The following is a 7,513-nucleotide window of genomic DNA, read 5'->3' on the forward strand; positions in this document are numbered from 1 at the left end:
TACACATATATATATATTTATATATATATATATATATACATATATATATATATACATATATATAACATATATATAAATATAAATATATATATATATATATATATATATATATATATATATATATATATATATATATGTATATATATATGTATATATATATATATATATATATGAATATATATATACACACATATATATATATATGTATATATATATTTATATATATATATAAATATATATATATATATATATATATATATATATATATATATATATATATATATATATATATATATTTATATAGAGTGTGCGTGTGTTCGTATGTACTCGACTCTCAAATAGAAACTTTTTAGCTTTTACCGATTTTCCATAGATATTTTCCTTTGAAAAGGACATATCAAAAATGATCTTCATAACAACCACATGTAAAACTCATCTGATGCCATTTTATTCTTTTGTTATTTTATCATTCTTGACCCATTAGTTTTCATACTATATACACACGACATGTGGTCTTGCTTAGAAAACAAGCTTTTTGGATATGCAGATGATGCTACTCTCTTTGCATCAATTCCACCTCCTGAATGTAGATCTGACGTTGCTGAATCCCTTAATAGAGATCTAGCTAAAATTAGTGCATGGTGCAAATTATGGGACATGAAGTTGAATCCTAGCAAACCTCAAAGTATTTATTGTAAGTAGATCAATGATAGTGGCTCCTCAACATCCGGATCTCAGCATTGATGTTTCTTTAACTCTGTATGACTTTTTTTTTTTTTAGAATTTTAGGTGTGATATTGATAACAAATTGACTTTTGAGAAACATGCTATCTTTTTCTTCTTCATTTACAACAAAATGAATTAGCTCATTGAGAAAGTCTTTTAAGAATTTCGGTAATCAGTCCATTATGAAGACCTGTTTTAATTCTTTCTTTCTGTCTAGTTTCGAGTATTGTTTGCTTATCTCGTTCTATAGGTTTTATATGACTGATCTACTTCAACGATGTTACTGATCTTAATTAAGATAACATGAATTATTTCATTCATTTCTCGTCATATGTAGTTTATTTTGTCCTTATTTCCTTGTTCTCAATAGGTTACTTTCCCTGTTGAAAAATCCTGCTGTTCTAACTAGGGTTGTAGCTTCACTAATAATAACAATAACAACAATAATAATAATAATAATAATAATAATAATAATAATAATAATACTAATAATAATGATAATAATAATGATAATAATAATAATAATAATAATGATGCTGATGATGATAATGATGATGATGATGATGATGATGATGATAATAAATATTCTATACAAAATAGATATGTTTAGTTTAGCAAAATGAGTCATCATAGGTCCCCTTTAATAAATCCCGTTTTCAAAAATACCGTTCTTTTTTTGCTCTGTTGAACTTAGAGATTCCTCCGGGCATATAATGGCCTTGAGGAAAGTCGCATATATTTCTTTCTAAGTAATCAGACTACTAAGACCACTTTTATTTCACAGGGCTTCTTGTGCACCAGTTCCTCTCCCACCTCGAATGGAGACGAAGCGTAAGTATATTTTGTTTCCTTTTTAAGAATTTAAATTGGGAAAATGTAGCAATAAATATTAAGGAGGAATACCTTAAGATTTGCAGATTTCATAGGTGTGTTTAGGGAATTATGGGAGGAATTACAAAAGATGATGAAAGATTTGAATACAAAAAAAGAAGAAATGTAGGACTGAAAATGAATATGAGTAAAACTAAGATAATGTTCAATGAAAATGTAGAGACAGTAAATAAGAGTTATGTAAGAACCTCTAGAAATTGTTAATGAATATACATACTTAGGGTAGACAGTGACTGTTTCTCCAGGACACGAGACTGAAATTAAAAGAAGGGTAAACAGGGGATTGAGAGCTTTTGGTAAACAATATGCCCCTAGAGAGCTGCTGGGTCCTTTGACCTGCCAGACAGTAATACATTGGATCCCTCTCTCTGGTTATGGCTAGTTTTTTCTTTGCCTATATTCTAGCTTATATTTTACACATTCTCCTCTGTCCGCATACACCTGGCAACACTAAAATTACTCAGCAGTTATTTACTCAAGTAGTTCATTACTGTACTGTAATTGTCCAGTGGCTACTTTCCTCTTGGTAAATGTAGAAGAGACTTTCTAGCTATGTTAAGCAACTCTTCTAGGAGGACACTCTAAAATCAAACCATTGCTCTCTAATCTTGGGTAGTGCCATAACCTCTGTAACATGGTCTTCCAATGTCTTGGGGAAGAGTTCTCTTGCTTAAGGGTACACTCGGGCACGCTATTATTTCTTATTTCTCTTCTCTAGTTTATTTTGAAGTTTTCATAGTTTATATCTGGAAGATCTATTTTAATGTTGTTTCTGTTCTTAAATTATTTCACTTGTTCATCATTTCTAACATAGTTTATTTATTTCCCTATTTCCTTACCTCGATTTGCTATTATTCTCTTTTTGAGCCCTTGGGCTTAAAGCAACTAGCTTTTCCAAGAAGTATTGTAGCTTAGCCAATAATAATAATAATAATAATAATAATAATAATAATAACAATAATAATAATAATAATAATAATAATAATAATAATAATAATAATATCACCTCCTCTTAACACGCCTTGACGATAGTAAAAAAATAAACAATAGGAAGAATACATTAGGAAAAAATTAAGACTAAAAATAGAAACTAAACTGGATCTTCCTTTCCAAAAGAAAAATATGTTTTAGATTAGTTCTATAATATTGAAAATCAAGATTGACAGGACAGAAAAAGGATCTGTATGCAATCAAGATTAGAAATATATTGCTATTTGATTTGATTCCATGATTTCCTTATTTCAGATTGATCTTGGATCCATTATTCGAAGATGGTTCTTCAGTTCAACCCCAGTGGATTTACGAGCCAAGAAATCTTGAACAGCTAAATGATGAACAAGGTACTTATAAACATTTTCATAAGATTTATCCTGCATAATTATATCATTTTTACTGTGAGTAAAATTCGTTACTTTTAGTATTACGAATTTAATATGTTGAAAACAATACCACTTTTTTCAAAGGGTTAACTACTGCACTGTAATTGTTCAGTGGCTTCTTTCCTCTTGGTAAGGATAGAAGAGACTATTTAGCTATAGTAAGCAGCTATTCTAGGAGAAGGACACTCCAAAATCAAACCATTGTTCTCTAGTCTTGGGTAGTGCCATAGCCTTCGTACCATCGTCTTCCACTGTCTTGGCTTAGAGTTCTCTTGCTTGAGGATACACTCGGCCACACTACTCTATCTAATTTCTCTTCCTCTTGTTTTTTTAGGTTTTAATAGTTTATATAGGAAATATTTATCTTAATGTTTTACTGTTCCTGAAATATTTCATTTTTCCTCATTTCCTTTCCTCACTGGACTATTTTCCCTATTGGACCCCTGGGCTTATAGCATCCAGCTTTTTCAACTATGTAGCTTTTAAAGTATTAATATTAATAATAATAATAATAATAATAATAATAATAATAATAATAATAATAACATTATCATTATTATTATTTTTAAATGTATTCTTGTAATTTCACCTTTTTAACTTATATTGTCTTACTGGGAATTCTTTGTTTACAGAAAGCAATTATGTCAAGTGAGGTCAATCACGCACACTGGACAGAGGCGAGAGTGTCGCTATCAAATCGAAGAGCCGCAAAGGCAAATATCGTAAGAAGGAAGACTGCCGATGGACTTTTGAGGTTTGCTCGAACAAATTGTCTGTTGTTTGATACAATTATTATTACCATCATTAAAGCTTTGATTTATAATGGAGTGATGTCTCTAAATCTTTATAAATTTCGTTTTATAATGAGCTACCTTAATAAATTTGCCATGTCACTAGCAGAAATAAACTCTAGCTTTCTTCGTTTAATCAAACTGATGCAAGTTGATACATCACAGGTTTTCTTCTTCAGTATTTTTGGCGTGCTGAAGGAGGGATAACTTGTTCCTAGTAATGACAAATCACTCTCTCTCTCTCTCTCTCTCTCTCTCTCTCTCTCTCTCTCTCTCTCTCTCTCTCTCTCTCTCTCTCTCTCTCTCTCTCTGTATATTTCAAAGATTCTAAAGTTTTCCTTTATCAATTCTAACTAATTAGTTTCAGAGTTTCCAAATATTTTTGTATGAGAATTCTCACGCGCGCAGTCCTGAAGAAAAGTCACCAACAGATTCGAAACAAGTGTCGATATCAAGTTATAAATGAAGAAACTGAAAAACGTTTCCCTGTTATTCTGAAAACTATCTGGAGGACAAACTTTTTTTGATTTATGAACGCCACCAAGACATTATTAATTCAATATATATATATATATAAATATATATATATATATATATATATATATATATATATATATATATATATATATTTACTGTATATTTTGAATAGACAATGTCTTAGTGGCGTCTGAAAAACGAAGATAGTTTCTCTCCGGATAACAGCAGAAATACATTTACTTCTCTCCATTTATTGTTTGGTGTCGAACAATAATAGTAAAAGTATATATATATATATATATATATATATATATATATATATATATATATGTACTCTATCTATCTATCTATCTATATATATATATATATATATATATATATAAAAGTATATATATGTATAAGTATATCTATATATATAACTATATATATATATATAAATATATATATATAAATATATATATATATATATATATATATATATATATATATATATATATATATATATATATATATATATATATATATATACATATGTAGTGGTGGATACTAAATTTGTGGCAGGTCCTTTCATTTGAAGACCCTTTGCAGACAATGGATCCTAACTCGACGCTGACCATTTCGTGTGGACTGTTCCAACTGAGAGCCTGCAAACAGTCCTCCCTCAGAATTACTGGTGGGGGCTACAGTGAAAGGTAATTACTAAGCTGAAGCAACAATGTTATTATCATAACCGATTGTTTTTCAATTACTGCTTTTCATTACAACTATGTTAGAGGTGAATTATCATATGAATTTCGTAGGCCTTACTACAGTTGGTGCAATTTTGAACTCTAAAATTGAAATCGAGGTGGTTAAAAGTATTATCTTTATCTTGGAAAATGAAAACATTTAATGATTTTTGCACAAGTCTCTCGTTATATTTCCTCTAACATCAGACACTCAAGCGATGATAAAGAAAAAGGAGAATACAGATCAATTATAAGAGAACATATCTTTTTTTAGATATTCTATAGTTAATGGAACTATACACAGAAAGTTTGTTTAGAAAGTTTTCACTTTCAATAATATAAATCATAAACAGAAGGCATTGATAACCTTAATCAGTTTAAAAATCTGTTTCATCTTATTTCTCTTCCTCTTATATTTCTTTTTAAAGTTTTACAGTTTATTTGTGATAGATTTATTTAATGCTGTTACTCTTCTCAAAACATTTTTATTTCTATTTTTCATTACTTCTCTTGTGATTTATTTATTTCCTTTCTTCCCTGGCCTATTTTTCCCTGTTGGAACCCTTGAGCTTATAGTATCCTGCTTTTCTGACTAAGGCTCTAGCTTAGCTAATAATAATAATGATAATAATAATAATAATAATAATAATAATAATAATAATAATAATAATAATAATAATGATGATGATGATGATGATAATAGTAACCCTTTTGACAACAGTGATACTCTTTCAGACTGCAAGAATATGTAAAAAAAATTTCATTAAAATGAACAAGTAAAGAAATATAAGAATAGAACAGTAACAACATTAAATCACAAAAATACACCGTTTTTATACACCAAAAGAAAAATTTTTTTTCTGTTGGAGTGTGAAATAAATATGATAATAGTAAGTTAGTGATCTGTCATAGCCTATGTATGAGACCCTGATTTGTTTTCTCAAATCTCAAGGTTCTGCAAAAGACGGTCCAAACTCACAAAAACAATCAACGACAACAACATGAAGGTTTACTTCAGAACCAGCAGCAGTCAAATGAGGAGGAAGGGCTTCTCCTGTACTGTCACTGCTTCAGGTAAAATGGAAGATTTTCATTTTGTAACATTGAATGAATATACAAACTTCGTATTACCTTTTAGCAGATATTATTATATAGAGTCGCTAAGATTTATTCGGTTTTCTCAAACCTTTTAAAGAATCCTATTTTCAAGAGAGTGAAATATTATCTATTTTAAAACCATCTTTTATTTCATAACGTCAACAACAACGATGTCTTGAACTTCAACATGAGCAGCACCATGCAGTAAGTCAAGTGTTTATTTGCACGATTTTGGGTGTTATGTTCAATTTCTAATTAATAGTTTTATTGATGATACAAAAGATAAAGTAACGTTAAGCAAAGTTTTTCTTCCTCTTCTCTTGTGCTTCCTATAGGAAATTGTGGCGCGGTGAACCGTGTGACTTCCTTCCTCTTCTCTTGTGCTTCCAATAGGAAATTGTGGCGCGGTGAACCGTGTGACTTCCTTCCTCTTCTCTTGTGCTTCCTGTAGGAAATTGTGGCGCGGTGAACCGTGTGACTTCCTTCCTCTTCTCTTGTGCTTCCTGTAGGAAATTGTGGCGCGGTGAACCGTGTGACTTCCTTCCTCTTCTCTTGTGCTTCCTGTAGGAAATTGTGGCGCGGTGAACCGTGTGACTTCCTTCCTCTTCTCTTGTGCTTCCAATAGGAAATTGTGGCGCGGTGAACCGTGTGACTTCCTTCCTCTTCTCTTGTGCTTCCTGTAGGAAATTGTGGCGCGGTGAACCGTGTGACTTCCTTCCTCTTCTCTTGTGCTTCCAATAGGAAATTGTGGCGCGGTGAACCGTGTGACTTCCTTCCTCTTCTCTTGTGCTTCCTGTAGGAAATTGTGGCGCGGTGAACCGTGTGACTTCCTTCCTCTTCTCTTGTGCTTCCAATAGGAAATTGTGGCGCGGTGAACCGTGTGACTTCCTTCCTCTTCTCTTGTGCTTCCTGTAGGAAATTGTGGCGCGGTGAACCGTGTGACTTCCTTCCTCTTCTCTTGTGCTTCCTGTAGGAAATTGTGGCGCGGTGAACCGTGTGACTTCCTTCCTCTTCTCTTGTGCTTCCTGTAGGAAATTGTGGCGCGGTGAACCGTGTGACTTCCTTCCTCTTCTCTTGTGCTTCCAATAGGAAATTGTGGCGCGGTGAACCGTGTGACTTCCTTCCTCTTCTCTTGTGCTTCCTGTAAGAAATTGTGGCGCGGTGAACCGTGTGACTTCCTTCCTCTTCTCTTGTGCTTCCAATAGGAAATTGTGGCGCGGTGAACCGTGTGACTTCCTTCCTCTTCTCTTGTGCTTCCTGTAGGAAATTGTGGCGCGGTGAACCGTGTGACTTCCTTCCTCTTCTCTTGTGCTTCCTGTAGGAAATTGTGGCGCGGTGAACCGTGTGACTTCCTTCCTCTTCTCTTGTGCTTCCTGTAGGAAATTGTGGCGCGGTGAACCGTGTGACTTCCTTCCTCTTCTCT

At 32.3% G+C, this 7,513-nt stretch overlaps 1 long non-coding RNA gene across 1 annotated transcript in view; it reads left to right on the forward strand.

Annotated features, from left to right (window-relative positions):
- The window catches only part of LOC137637254 (uncharacterized), an 8,100-nt gene extending 2,015 nt beyond the window's left edge, over positions 1-6,085 (forward strand). The window contains exons 2-6 of the long non-coding RNA XR_011043499.1: positions 1,511-1,557; positions 2,863-2,957; positions 3,629-3,750; positions 4,853-4,956; positions 5,945-6,085. This is a non-coding gene — a long non-coding RNA (uncharacterized lncRNA). The remainder of the gene's footprint in view (positions 1-1,510; positions 1,558-2,862; positions 2,958-3,628; positions 3,751-4,852; positions 4,957-5,944) is intronic.
- Positions 6,086-7,513: the final 1,428 nt, after the last annotated feature.

Source organism: Palaemon carinicauda, chromosome 3 (genome assembly GCF_036898095.1).
Source record: "Palaemon carinicauda isolate YSFRI2023 chromosome 3, ASM3689809v2, whole genome shotgun sequence".
NCBI lineage: Eukaryota > Metazoa > Arthropoda > Malacostraca > Decapoda > Palaemonidae > Palaemon > Palaemon carinicauda.